Below are 15,294 nucleotides of genomic sequence, written 5' to 3' on the forward strand. Positions count from 1 at the left end.
CTAGTTTAAATCCAAAAAGGAAAACCAACCAAACAAAAAGCCACATAAAACTTAGTAGCTTTTTACTAGTGAGGCAACTATCCAAACGAAGGAAAGAGCACTTTGTCATTCTACTCAAGTTCTAGTCTAGTGGATTCAATTTTACACATGTAGTATAATAAAATCTCTTGTAACCTCAGACATAAGATCAACTTCATGAACAACCCCTTTTCTAGCCTTATCTCTGAATCACTGTGCATTAGACTGAAAATGCTGCCAAGTGTATATGACATTAACTACATCCACAAGGATTTAGATGTGAGAATGCATTCTTTCATAAAAGAAGCCCTTAAGTACAAGAAGCTCTGAATCCTCAACTCTGCATAGGTTTTCACCATCTTGTCTAAACTTTCACCAGTGTAGGCAGTCATTTTTGCTCCATAAACTTCAGGCTTGGTCACCAATTTCTATTAAAGTTCTTCAGCTTCTACAGGTTCTATTTTGCTTTGTTTTCCTTTTAAATAAGACAATTTTCATGTCACTGATACTAGATTACTTATGATTTACATTTCAACTAAAAACTGCCCCTCAATGCTTCTAAGAGTCTTCAAATATCTGATGGACAAATACACAGACTAATTAAAGAGAACCTCCTTTCCCTCAACCCAAAAATAAAATACTGCTTTGCATCCCTATTGTTGCTTTCTCAAAGCAGAATGATCATTTCCTGAATTGTTTGGTGTAGATATTTTGCTTAAGCAGCAAGCACTCCAGGCTACAACTGATGAGTGACCTTGAGACAGCTCTTGGAAGGCAGTTGCCATAGTAACACCACCACAAATGTGGTACATCCTCAGCTGACACCACCAATCTGGTGCAACAGATCCATAATAAGTACATCTACCCTGTATTAGTGTCTCAATATTTAAGGAAGAAGTTACTAGGTTTTGGGTTTTTTTTTTTTAGAATTATTTCAAATATCTCTTGTGCTGTGGTAGACACTGGATACTCTGCATGAATACAAGTGACTAAGGCTATACAAGTCTGCACAGTGCAAGAGGTAAATAAAGTACCCTAAAATAATGCACTACTGAAAATTAAAGCTACTCAGTGTGTTAATTCAGAGTGCAGTCCTTGGTCCAGGAAATGAGTCTACTGAAGAAAGCTTGCAATAGCACATAACTAAAAGTTTGTTGTCTTTTCTCAGACTCTCTAATACAAATAAACTTTATGAAGCCCTACTGTGTCAAACTTAATGCAAAATGCAAGCACAATGGATTATTTTTGCATGCCAGAATATTCTCAGTCTCACCTGTGCAACCTCATCACCATGAATAAACTTTCAAACCAACTTGGCACTAAGGAATAGCATTGCCCCAAAGGGATTTTCTCTACATGGCATGCTACTAGTTCTTGTAAGCTTTGAAAGAGGAAGCAAAAGGTGAATCATTACTGAAGTGTCAATAAAAATGAAACATCTAGAACTGAAGAGTGCTAGTTAACAGAAATGTTCAGTAGAACCATTTCTGTTTAAAGAGAAAGGATTACTGAACAGAATAAGTCAGTTAATTATAACAACCTAGCAGTCAGACATTAAAGTTTACTTTAAAACTAAACTTTCAAGACCCATCTTTTTCTTAAACTCAAACCAGCAGAAAAGGCCAATCATATAAGTTTCATAGTTTGTTGATGTTCAAAAGATTCTATTATAAGTAAAACATTTGTGTATTCTAATTAAAAACAAGAGCTAGGACTGCTCTGCCTCTGATAAAGTCAGCTTACTTCATGGGTTTGACCTTATCATAAAGGAAAACATTTGTTAAACCTCCATACCAGTGGAATCTGTGTATCAGCTAAGAGTTAATTCCAGTTAGAAGTAAAGTCATACACTTTAAAACAGGCTTTTGGACACTCCAATCTAAAGAGTCTGGTCCGTAGTTAATTTAGTCAGTCAAGTACCTGCCCCGAAACCTGGCCGACTGTAACCTAAAGGTAGACAGAAAACAGGAAAAAAGTTCCCAGACAATACTAAGCAGAAATTTAACAGGGCCCTAAATCCAAAAAAACATCAATTATTTTGGTGACTGTGTGTTATAGTTCAATTACCAATCAAAACGGTTCAGCTGTGTTGCTTTTGGAGGTCTGGAAACACTGTCACCTTGGCTCAAAAAAGTATTATTTGAGATTGATGATCCTGTCAATTACTGTTATGTGCCACTCTTCCCATTTGCATTATTTCTGTGAAGTTGCAGGTAAGATGGCTATATTCTAAATTGACCTGTGTCCTATCAATCTGTGTACAGGCATTGACAGATTCCTTTTGAACAAGTGTTCATATAAACATTGAGTATGTTTCTATTTAGCAATAGCTTCCTACAGTAAACATACTTTTATCAGAGTACATTAACTTGTCTTCAGCTTTGCACATAGTTGTATATTTTGGCCTAGCTGTACAGGTTAATTTTGGAAACTATCTAGACCTAGACATCAAAGGCACTCTTGGTATAAGACATAGCTGTACACAGGACTTGTACTGTACTGTCCTCCCCTCCCCTTTTGTTTTTGTCTCCTTATAAAAAAAAAAATCTTCAGACAAAAAAAAAAGTTTAACCTCGATTTTGTGGAAATGAAAGCTAGAACTTAAGTGACTCTGCAGATTATTAAGCACTGATTCTATAAAAGCTGCCAAGTATGTCAATCTATTCTGCAAGTTCATTTAGAAATATGTATCACCAGCTATTAAAGATCTTCGCTGTTCTTAGTCCTTAACCTCAACCTAGAAACCATAAAGTCCCTTATTACCTATGAAGGACCACTAATTACAACAGCATAGGAGAAATGAACAATAAAAAAATTTTTCATAACAAAACCAAATACATTCTAATCCTACAGTCCTGTTAAAAATTCTTCAACCCTAGACCCAACAGCGTGGGGTTGCTGATCTTGAGTCTCTAAAGAAGTTATGCATTTGATAGATTAATTCTACACCAAAATAGAATTATTGCAGTACTTACTCCTTTCAGTAGGTTATTCTGCTCAGCAATACATATATGCACTAAACTAGTAACAAATACACAGTAAATGTTTGCAGGTTTCTCAACATCAGTTTTCAGAACAGCACTCAATATATCTACTCAATCCCTATTGATTTAAGTGAAATTAGTTTTCCAATGCAGATACAATAGGTAAGGAGCTACCAGTAATAATACATAATTAGTAACTCCACCAACTCCTTCTAGTTACAGACCCAGGGTAGACAAGGGGTACTGAATTTCTCCTACACCCAGGCACCACTTAAGTCTGTCTTCTATAACACATTTGTTTCAGGAACACAGTCTTAGAGGAACTCCATTCAGTTTATATTTTGATATGACTATGGCTGCTCTAGTCCCACCCCATGCATTCTGTTATACTAGTACTGGTGTTTGTGCAACTAGGGGTAAGCTGACAGCCAGAAGTTGTCTGGGTGGTTTTGTTTGGTTTTGGGCTTCAGGTTTTTTGTTGGTGGGAGGGAGAGAATGGACAATTTTGAGTTAAACCTGTTTGCAAGGGCCTCAGTCCCAGAGCAAAGGGAGAAGAGGTAACAAAAAAGGAGGCACAATAGCCCTGACTTGGCTTGAGAGCTGTGGAAGTGTACCATACTGCCTTGGAAAGACAGCATTCCACAGAAATGCATTTGAAGGGTATTTATATTTTCAATTAATACTGGAAAGAAGTCAGTTTGTTGTGATGTTGCTTGCTTTTTGAACAATATATCACCTTAGCTCCCACCTCAGCATTTAAGCAAAAAAACCCCTCAACCCATTATATAAAGGATTCTTTAGGCCCTAACCCAAAAGAGCATAAGTCAACAATAAATATCTGTAGTGACAGAAAGACAAGGCACATTCAAAGTACAGAGTCCTCTAGATCTTTGAGAAAGGTCAGGGAGCCTTTCGGTAAACAAGAAGAACTGAAAAGAGCTTCAAGGTAGACAAATGAGGTTGAACCTGTAGATCCCTTCAGTTTGATTTTCACCAATGTATCTGAAGCTACAATAATTTTATAAATAACCATTAAACGGATTAAAAAGTTAACTGTTTTACAAAAGAATATGATTAGAATGGCATATGTTTCCTAATATCTTTCTTCCTTTAGTATATCAAAGATATGACAAATTAAGATTTCCAGTTTAGCAACACACAGTCCTTATTGGAAATGTTAGTCTAGAATTACTATTGGAAGCAAGAAAAGACAGATTGTCACCTGGCAGTGATCATCTAGTAATAGTAACAGTTAACACAAACTGTAAAACAAGAAATTGAAGGCAAGATTAATATAATAAATAGTTGATACCCAGCATAGGAGTGGTTTATGCACATTCTTACAAGTGAGAACTTTTTTTCTTGACAATTAATTTTCAAGGGACCATTTGCTCACCAAGTAGCTTGAAGTTTCAGTCAGAACGAGACTTCTAACTGAAATTCCAGCAATATAAGCATGCCTGGATGTTATTAAAGGAAATAGTGGAAAATTTCACAGGCTGACATCCAGAATGTCTGCGGTTCCTTTTCATATTTCTCTCTTCTTGCAAAGCAGTTATTAGACCAGAACTTCAAAATTTTTTTTTTTCTGTGAAGCCTGGAAATTTCCACTGCTTTAAAAGATTTTTAAAAAGCTTTCTCAAATGTACAGCTCAAACAACCTTACCCTTCTGCCTAGATGGAATCTTTACAATAAGCAAAAGTTTCGATATAAAGCAGTGCTAAGATGGAAGGCGAAGGAAAGCACTTTGCTAATATACCAAAAGCATTGCTTTGCCAAGCTGAAATATCATACTACATATTAATCTCTTGATAGAGGTCATTTGAGGTCCAGCTACAGATAGATGGGTAAGACAAGAAGGAACAGTTCAGGATAAAGCTACCTTGTAGCTGTACATACAGAAAATACAGTGGATGACAATGCAAGCTATTCTGTCCCTATCAAGTGATGGCTCTCCTTGAATTTCCTCATATCTCCACTCATTTTACATCTCAATGGATTCCACTTGTCATCCCTATTACCTTCTTATGATCTCTAACAGAGCCAATACAAGTCTGGCAAGTTTGCTAGCACTGGGTCTACACCTCACCTCTACAAGTCTTGTTTATGAGCTACAAACATGCATCACCAAAAGATTAGGGGCTTCAACAGAAAACCCACAGGTGTAATACAAAAGTCTTCATAGGTACACCAGCCAGTGCAGATATTTTCTTTTTTCAGTTTTCTGTGCACTGATCAAAAGGACTGCCTTCTTCTTAAGGAGGGGATCAAATGGGCATTCTAGCTTAACAGAGGTGCTGGTTTTGTTCCATTTTAATCAAGAGAACAATTTGCAGATAAAGTACTCTTGCTTTTGTTGCCTTTAGAGCTATCTATGACTAGATAAATACTTTAAATACTGATTAAGAAGGGATCCTATCAATTACTGCCTAAAAAAGTTATTTCCCATTCAGAGATTTTAATGGGAAACTAAAACTTTCAAACAAGGAAACATAAGTTATTTACAAACCAAGAACTGTGCACACCCCAGCACATGGCATCAAAGTGGCACACAACCAAATAAGATACCTTTAAAATGTCTTGAATCCATTTGTTCTAGATTTTCTTGTTTAAAAGGCTACTACAAAACTATGCTTAAATGAGAAGTACAGCAGAGTATGGCTTAGAGCAACTATTTTTAAACTTCCTTCTTAAGTAGTTAAGACATACGGATTCTCTCTTATAGCACTGAAGTTATAAAATACCATTTGCTTGGCTTACTTATAATTACTGGTTAAAAGGACTAAAAATCCATGCATTACCTAAAGTGTGGTCCTCTAGTAGGCCATATGCTGAGGTCTGTCCATTCAGCCAGAAATCTCCACTCTGAACATCAAAAAGGTTTCCATAGAAGATAAAACCAAGAGAGTACTACAACAAAAGGTGCTGCTATGTCTACTTAAGTTCATTGCAGCAGCAAAGATGGACAGAGGACAAAAGGAAGTGCAACACAAGCCATAATTTCCTATTTCCGCCTAACCTCTTTAGCCCAGCCTTTATGGGGAAAAAAAAAAAATTACAGGGGAAGAGGTCTGAAAAGTCTATCCAAGTCACTGGCAAAAAAAAGAAGTCACAAATTTTTGTTTTAAATCATCTCCTTAAGATGTAAGCTGCTAAGAACAGATAACCATTTTAAAGTCATCATTGTGAATAAGAGGAAAAAATTACTTTTTGAACCTTTACTACTTCTTCCATAAGCTTCCAAGAAACAATACAGTGCTTCCACATACTGATTGTGTGTGTGCACACACTCAACTGTTGTCTAAAAAGTTTTAGAAAAAGTTTATCCAAGTAGACTACATTAGCTGCTACCCACTCACACACATGTAATAGCAAAAAGATGGCAGCACGGAAGTTTCCCTTTTCCTGGGACTCACTAGCTTTCAGAGAATGTGATGAAAACACAACTTGGGTATTTGACAAAATCAGCAATGTTAAAACATTAATACACTCCATAGGGCAATCAGTGAGGTGTTAGAATTAGAATTTGAGTGTGCAAGGCAAAAACAGATCATTTATATAAGAGTCAACCAGAAGCTGATTGATGTACTTTGAGCAAGTTGGCTCATTAGTGATTTTATAACCAAACTTTTCATGCTGAATCAGCACTGGAAGTTGGATTTGACGTCACACCATTATCTATATGTAAATGACTCAGCTCATCAATATTTGGCCAATGGGAGCTAACAACAAAACATTAAACCCATGCAGTCTAGAAGGGTTCCTTTCTAGACCTACAGCAATAATTTAAAAGTCTTTTTAAAAAGAAGAATAAGAGATCTAAAAAAAAAAAAAAGTGAACTACTGCTTATGCAAGCAAAGAAAGCAGCTCATATATATACCAGAGATTCTGTCGTCACAAGATTTTTAAAGTTTCATTTCACTCATTTACATAGAAAGTAAATAGTAAAATAGCACCCTTAGACCTTACTATTCATTTGCCAATGTAAGGTAGAAATAGCTGCTTAGTCACATTAAGCTACAACACTTCACATCTTATTGCACTGTGCTCTAGCTAGAGCTCAGTGCAATAACAGACCTGCTTAAGACTTAGAAAAACAAAAATTCAGAGGCTTTCAGATAAGCAAAATGGAAAAAAAAAAAAACGTACATCACTACTGTAAGCTTCTATTGCTTAGTCATTCTTTGGCATGGTGAAACATCAGAAACACTTCAACTATTTTTCACATTCTTCCCAAGATTATGCTCTTGTTCTTTTAAGCTTTAATAAAAAGACGAGTCTCCAAAATAGCGCATAAGAGAACTACAACAGTAGTTTTGCAGTGGCTGGTGCTAGTGAGCCAGCTTTGCAGTGTAGTTCAGAAAAGCATGGGATAAGAAACAGTCTGCTTGATTTTACCATGCAGCCCATTGCTAACAGATTTCAATATTGCACCATCTGGTAGATCAGGAACATTATCAGCAAGTTATAGCTTTAAAAAATATATATATACACACACAGTAATTCTCAAGTTTGTAACAACAGTTATGAAAGTTCAGGTTTCTAGAAAAACAAGAGTTTAAAACCTCCATATTGGCTTTAAAAGAATCAAGAATTGTGGGGGTGGAGGGGGGGTTGGTTGGTTAAGTCTCCACCAACTCCTCCTCAGGGGCTTGATATCTCATGACTTAATATTATGAAAGCCTCGAAGGGACAGCACAGTTTGTATTTTAAAGCCTTACCTGAAACCACTGAGTTAAAGTTATGATACAGCCAACATATTTAACAAAGCTTTCATTGTAAAGAAAAGCCACTAATAATCACTTCAAAAAGTTCCCCATTAAGCATTATGACAGATCCTTTGACTTAATGCTCTTATCCTCCCTCTTCATTAGGCAAAGATGACAAGCATTTGATACTGTTTAAATTGTTTACAAAAGCATACTACATGACCTGGAATAAAGAGATATTTTTCCTTTAAAGTTCAAATTTACCCATTGATGAGTATAGAGAAAGAAGGCCATTTAGCACATTATCCTGGTTTCAGCTGGGATAGAGTTAATTTTCTTCCTAGTAGCTGGTATAGTATTATGTTTTGGATTTAGTATGAAAAGAATGTTGATAACACACTAATTTTTTCAGTTGTTGCTAAGTAGTGTTTAGACTAAGTCAAGCATTTTTCAGCTTCTCATGCCCAGCCAGCAAGAAAGCTGGAGGGGCCTAAGAAGCTGGGAGGGGACACAGCCAGGACAGCTGACCCAAACTGGCCAAAGGAACATTCCATACCATGTGACATCATGCCCAGTATATAAACTGGGGGGACTTGACTGGGGAGGGGCGGGTCGCTGCGCAGGGACTAACTGGGCATCTGTCAGCGAGTGGTAAGCAATTGCATTGTGCATCACTTGTTTTGCACATTCCAATTCTTTTATTATTATTATTGTCATTTTATTATTATTATCATTATTATTTTCCTCCTTTCTATTCTCTTAAACTGTCTTTATCTCAACCCATGGAGTTTTACTTTTTTTTCCAGTTCTCTCCCACATCCCACTGGGTGGGGGCGAGGGAGCAAGTGGCTGCATGGTGCTTAGTTGCTGGCTGGGGTTAAACCATGACACATATCTATGGTCATATAAAGGTGATCTCTTACCTCCAAGAAAACATTAATTTAATACAGCATCACACGATATCATCACAACTATACCTGACTTGGTTCAGTAACAGGAAGAGAGATGCTTCCCTAGACATAGCACGGTGACACTGAAGTCTTGTCTAGCTTGTGATCAACTACAGACATAAATGGGTGTTCTAAGACACTTGGAAGGAGTACAATACACGAATTAACAGTTTTGCTACAGTTGCCTTAGGGAAAAAAAAAAAAAAAAAAAAAAGGAACTGCATTACCTGCATTACAGTTCTGTTGCACATATGACCCAGACAAACACTAGCATTGAAAACAAATGCTTAACATTAAACGAACTGGGTAAGCTTTCGAGAAAGTCTCTTACAATTGTTTTGAACACACATGCTGATCTGCTTTATTCTACACTGGTACACTGAAAGTGGCAGGCAAACACCTAATCTGCCAGTTGTTTTCTTCAAAAACAACTAGTAAACAGTCTTTAGACAACAGATTTTGACTTGCTTTTTCCTAGTCTGGGTGGTTTCCCTAAGAATCATTTCTTTTTCCCTTTCCCGCATTCACTAACTGCTCTTCCACATGGATTTGTAACTATAGTAAAACCCAAGTTGAAGAAGACATTAGAAAGGATTTCCATTAGAAACAATTTAAGAACTAACTATATTTGTTGAAGGGAACACAGTCCATTCTTAGTTCTTTGATATTTGCAGTGTCATTCAAAACCATGTTTGCATGGCCTAATGATAAAATGCTCCAGAAAATTTCATTTTTACCATTTGTGTTTGCTGAGAGAAAGCTGCTGGAATCACAAAAAAAGAGGGTATCTCATTCTATTCTGCCTCACCTAAAAGTTCATGAGGAAAACCACACATGTAGCCCTGTGGAAATTCTAGGCAAACAGAGCAAATCCCAAAGAGCAAGTTTCATCCATACATTAAATAGCCTTACAGTCTCTGAGACCAGGGAAATAAAAGGTACTTCTGCCTTTTCTTTCTGCCCTATTCCACTCAGTCCTTCTCCTACCACTGCTGGGGCTGGGAGGGGAGAGAGAAGTGTTAGGCTACAACTACCAGGAGAAACACATTATATTGATAACATTTTTAGCCATGCAACCTGTTTCCGTGTTGCCTTTGAAAAAGCAGGCAACTAATTTTCTTGTTTCCATGCAGCAGAGAACAGAAGGAGAAAAAAATCTCCATAACTCAGAAGTCACATACAGACTATTCCATGCAACTACATATACAAACATACCTTGAAAATGTGCCTCTAAAAGGCCTTCTGGGTATACCTGTGATACAAGATTATCTCATTCCATGGCTCTGACACATCTTGACATGCATGGAAGTGTGGAAACAGTAAAGGGTTCAGGCTTTGTGACAAAATGTCATACTCAGCCAAGGCTAATGCAGGTGCTAGTCATTATGGCTAGCAGTATAAGAGCTATATTGTTCTGCAGCCTTCCTCTTCTCCCTCCTCCCCCCTTCTCAGGTGCACCTGATAAATCAGGGCAAAACTGCTATGTAGTTTAGCCACATGTGTAACAACGTGGATGAAAAATTGCTTGCCCTGACCTAACAATTAGAACATTTTCTGGAGAACTTGTACAGTGTTTTCAGTTTTCCAGAACAATCTCGTCCATAAACTGCAGTTATGATGATTTTAGACTTCAAGTCATGACACTACCCACATTTGTAATCTTCAAAAAAGAACTTAACTTGATGGTTTAAAATAAGATTTCCAATAGGGTAATGATCCATAACCTAACAAAGAATGTTTGACAAACAGTTTAGCTACACCTGACCTGAACAGGCTCACATTTAACAGTGAAGGTGACAAAGTGGGGGGCCAGGGGGAGGGGACACACAACCAAAACCAAACCAAAGCACAAAAAAACCCAACCACACACACAAAGCACACAAAGTCATGGAACACTTAAAGGTAGTTAGATACCTGTAGAGCTGACCTTATCACCTCCACTCTTCTCGTATATTGCAAAAGCAGCTACAACCTCAGAAGTAAGCAACTTACACCATATCCTAAGCTTATCATCAGCAGTAACAAGTCTGGTTTTACTGCTCATTTTGCTTATACCCTGGAAAGTCAATGGTGGCCCCCTTGCTCTCTTCTCCCTCTCATTTAAATAGCATGCTGTCTTAAGCAACTGCCTTTTTCTTACCTCCGCACAATGTCAGAAATAGAGCTGGCTCTAGACAACATAAAAGAAAAATGTGTGTCTACATCTGAAAGCATAAAACCTCACCAACAATAATTCCACACACGAAAGACTAAACATCCCTCATGAGATTGAATTTGGAGGCAAGGTAATTCTGTTCCACTTCAAAGAAAATCAGCTTATTGATAACTGTCGACTAAAAATAAAAGTCACCAATTAAATTAAAAGTATTATTAAAGTAATAGGATCTATCTGAAGTATACCTCCCATTTACATGGGGTAGAAAAGGATTTGATGTACCTTCTCTTAACTAAATGCAGCATATAAAATCAGTGTGGAAATATATTCCATAACAGATTTAGATCAGTAGCAGTTAAATTCTTTCACAATTGCCTCTTCCCTAATATACTACATTTAGAAACATCAATAGATCTAGCCAGAGAAAAAAAGCACACAGGCATGCTGCCCCAGCATTCAGGTTTAGATATTCTTCACCACCCTATCATATCCTTGGCATAAAGAATACTATTCCTCCCCTCCTCCTCACCTCCATTTTTAGTATAAAAACAAGTCAGAAGAATATTTAAGATACTTCTAAATACTCATAATCAAAAAGCTTCCATGAACATAATGCAGAATATCCTGTATCATACAGTAATTCAAGATCACCTCTTCGAGGGAGGCTCATTTAAATGCAGGAGTTGAAGCAACCTCCAGTGTCAGGCTGTAGTGTCCAATATCATTTTACATGCTACCAATAGCTTGATTTTGCAGACAAATATAAGCAAGACACACTTTCTTTCTCAGGGTTCTTTAAAAGAAAAAAAAAAAAAAACCCACCCACCCTTTTCTATGCAATTGTAACATAGAAATTAATCTTGAACGTTTTTTACTGTAATTTCTTGTTCATTATTAATGAAAAAAAACCCCATGATCAAAAGATAATATTCTATCGTAAAAGAGATTTCCTTCTCCTTCCTACTCTGCATTTTGTCTCAACTATATATTAGTCCCAGTGATACTATGCAAAAAATTGATAAGCAGACAATGCAAACTTCCAAGTTAATAATAGCCAGGGGTTTCAAATGAAGAATTAAAAATCAAACCAACCAACCCAAAACCCATACAACTCATATGCCAAATAAAAGCAGACTAGAAACAGCACACTGTCATCAGGAAAGGTACTTAAAGTGAGGCTGAATACTGGGTTTATTCTGTCTGCTATCACTTCCCCTATCTCCCAAGCTCTATCTTCATATCACAGCAGCAAATCCTTTGGTATTAATAAAAAAACCAAAACAAACAAACAAACAAAAACACCAAAAAAACCAAAACAGTAGTAGTAACAGAGTTGAATGAAATTTTGAAAAACAGTCAGTTAAACAGCCCATTAGAACTGCTAACAGTAAACGCAATTAGTATGTTATCATGCAGTCTAGTTAAAAAAAAAAAAAAAAAAAACAACACACACACACCCCTCCCCCCCAATGTAATTTTGTCTGTTTCCTCTAAACCCAAGCTCTTATGCTGAGGCTTTCACTCCGATACTGTTTGTTACGATGAAGCTATCTTGTATGTATATTTAGAACACACACATCTTTGTCTCGTGTGTAGCAGCTCTTACAAGTTGTAAAAATAAATATTTTCTTGTGAAATATTTCCAATAGTGATGATAGAATTTTAAGTGTCCATTTTAACTGTATTATAGATACTATATAGCTAGACATTACTGTCTCTCACACTTCCAGATTTGCTTCAGTTTTCTCTTGTTATTCCACATAGAATCCAACATAATATTTTCTGTTAACTTTTATCTAAAGGTTTAAAGGCAGAATCAGATTTTTTTTTTTTTTCTGAACAGGTTAAAAAGGAAGGAGATGCTGCCTGAATAAGAGAGACGTATTTAAAATTGTGTTCAGTGTATGAGCTGACAAAGCGGGAAGCTTCTGTTTTAAAAGAAAACCTGACTGTGCTTAAGAGTAGTAGCAGAAACCACAAACAGAACCAACTTTAGAACCAAACAAAGAGGACTCTGGGAATTATGTCAACCTCAGACAACATCCCCACCCATATTCACCCCATTTATACCCCAGAATCACTAACACCTACAGTGGTATATGGCCTCAGGAAAAAAAACCAAAAAAAACAAAAAAAACAAAACCAAAAACAAACAAACAAAAAAAAAACCAAAAAACAACCAACCAACCTCTCATCTCCATCCCTCAACAGCACAGTTTCATTGCAGCTACAAGGCAGAAATGCATGAGAGGCATGAAAATCAACCTTTTATTTGCAGTATTTCTCATCCCCTTCCTTATTACCAGAGACAAGGAGACAAGAGAAGTCATCCCTGAAACTTACCGAGGCTACAGGATGATCAGAAGGAGAATGCAGATAACAAGGTCTTTGGAACCGCCTCAGTATCAGATAAACCCAGATGAATGGCAGATAGGGCCATTCTAGCCCAGGTATTTCACTCTACTCAGGCTGAGAAACTGAGGGTCAGACGATTCTAAACACAAACCCATAGCGACTCCAAGGCTCTCACTGTTACAGGAGGAACCTCCACCCAAACTCACTCACCCTACTTAGATATGCATCACAGAGCGATCCGGGAAGCCTTCAGCTCAACACGCTAGTCCCCCACCACTGCCTCAGGAATGCCCCCTTCTAACTACACTCGGCGCTAAAGTTACAATGGTTAGAAAGAGGTAGAGGCATTTACACGCTGCCCTGGGAATCCTCTCATCCCCAGCCCTGGGATTACACCTCACACACACAACCCGTCTACGCTGCCCTGCCTCCTCCCCTCAGGGAAACACAACCATATTGGGGAGGGGGGCGAGAGGGAGAGAAGAGAGCCGCCCCTCAGGGCCAGCCCCAAGCTGCTCCCTTCCCCGGCAAGGGGCAGCCCGCCCTCCCCCATCCCAGTCCCACCCCAGCGCTAGAAGCAGGGGAACCACGACTAGAACTCTCCTCCCTCCACTCGTTACTCCCTCCCTCCAAACCCCACTCACCTGGGAAAGGAGCCAAAGCTCAGCTACGTCTCCTTCTCCCCGTCTCCCCCACACTCAGCCTCTCGCCGCCATTTTCCTCGCTACCTAGATTTAAATAGGAACCAGCCTCCGCGAGAGGAGCCACAGGGCGGCGCGAGGCACTGTGGGACCTGTAGTACAGCCTCGCGCGGGCTCTCATGGGACACCCCTCCGCGCGGGGCATCACGGTACTTGTAGTACCCCTTTGGGCCCGCCGGTTTTCTGAGCCACCGCCCGATCCGGGCGGGGAGGGGCCCCGCCGGTTTTCTCCCGCCGCAGCCCGGTGGCTGGCAGCCGGGCGCGGCTTCGCCTGGCGCCCGCTCCTCGGCATCGCCGCTGCTTTCCCGCGCTCTCCCCCGAAGAGCGGTCCCAAACGAGGTCGAGGAAGCGGTGCCGTGGGAAGCTCCCCGCGGCAGGCCCCTCCCGGCAGCGTGCCTAGCCACGCCGCTCGTAGAGGCCCGTGGGTTAAACGCGAGGCTGGCACTGCACTCAGCGTGCCTGGTATCGAGCACTGCAGCTGCAAGTAGTCCACGGAGTCACGGCAATACAGTACTTAATAAAGACCGTTTTATACGCCCGAAGGATTAAGATACAATAAGGTGTCAGCCCCACACACAGCACTCAATCACAACACGGAGGTGAAAGTTACAGCTAAATAACGTTTGTGGAGTATTTGCTACACCAAGCACCATTTTTTCCATTTCAATAAGGAATAAAACCAGTCTACTGAAGCAAATGTTTAATAAAATGCAAACAGATCAGGATAGAAGTTAAAAAAGAACGTAATAGCTTCAGTCACTCTCTACTGCAGGTATGCATCGAAGATGGTTTTCAAACTAACTCATAACAGTTCACTTGCCATCTGTAAAAAAGCAAGGCAAGGATATGAAGGACTGGGGACTTATAGAATATAACCTTCCTATGCCACAGTTTGCTTGCATAAACACTATTTTCATAAACTTTTTTAGAATGAGCATTTAAAACTTTGCAGACTAAAACAGGGTATGTAGAGAACAATGTATACCTCAGTTTTAGGTACTCATAAAGCAGCCATATAAAAATGCTCTTTTTATTTTGAAAATTTATAAAGTGTGAAACAATGAAAATGCATTGACTTAAGTCCTGCCAAGCTATTCATAGAGAGCTCATTACAGGACCATAGCCGCAATTAGTATTCAAGATGTACAGACAAGTAAAGCCATTAAGTACACCTTCCAGTAATTCCCTCCTCCCCCCCCTCCACCCCCCCCCCCCCCCAAAAAAAAAAGTCATACTAGTGTTGGGCTCCTATGAGCAAGTTACTGGTACAATATGAGCCTCCAGCTAACTCTGAAACAAGCATTATACACAAAAAATATCCAGAGATAGAAGAAATTAAAATATGTCAAGTTCTGGAAAAATAAGCTCCACCTTAGATTTTACCTTGCAGTTATACTACACAAGAATATATCAATTATAA

General features: G+C 38.7%; 1 protein-coding gene across 6 annotated transcripts in view; it reads right to left on the reverse strand.

Annotated features, from left to right (window-relative positions):
- NCOA3 (nuclear receptor coactivator 3) overlaps positions 1–13,949 on the reverse strand; it is an 87,999-nt gene extending 74,050 nt beyond the window's left edge. For all 6 annotated transcript variants that reach the window (XM_030007839.2, XM_030007835.2, XM_041122171.1 and 3 more), the window contains exon 1: positions 13,818–13,949. The gene's annotated coding sequence lies outside the window, so the exon portion shown is untranslated. The remainder of the gene's footprint in view (positions 1–13,817) is intronic.
- Between the last annotated feature and the right edge of the window lie 1,345 nt (positions 13,950–15,294).

Source organism: Aquila chrysaetos, chromosome 3 (genome assembly GCF_900496995.4).
Source record: "Aquila chrysaetos chrysaetos chromosome 3, bAquChr1.4, whole genome shotgun sequence".
Taxonomy (NCBI): Eukaryota; Metazoa; Chordata; class Aves; order Accipitriformes; family Accipitridae; genus Aquila; species Aquila chrysaetos.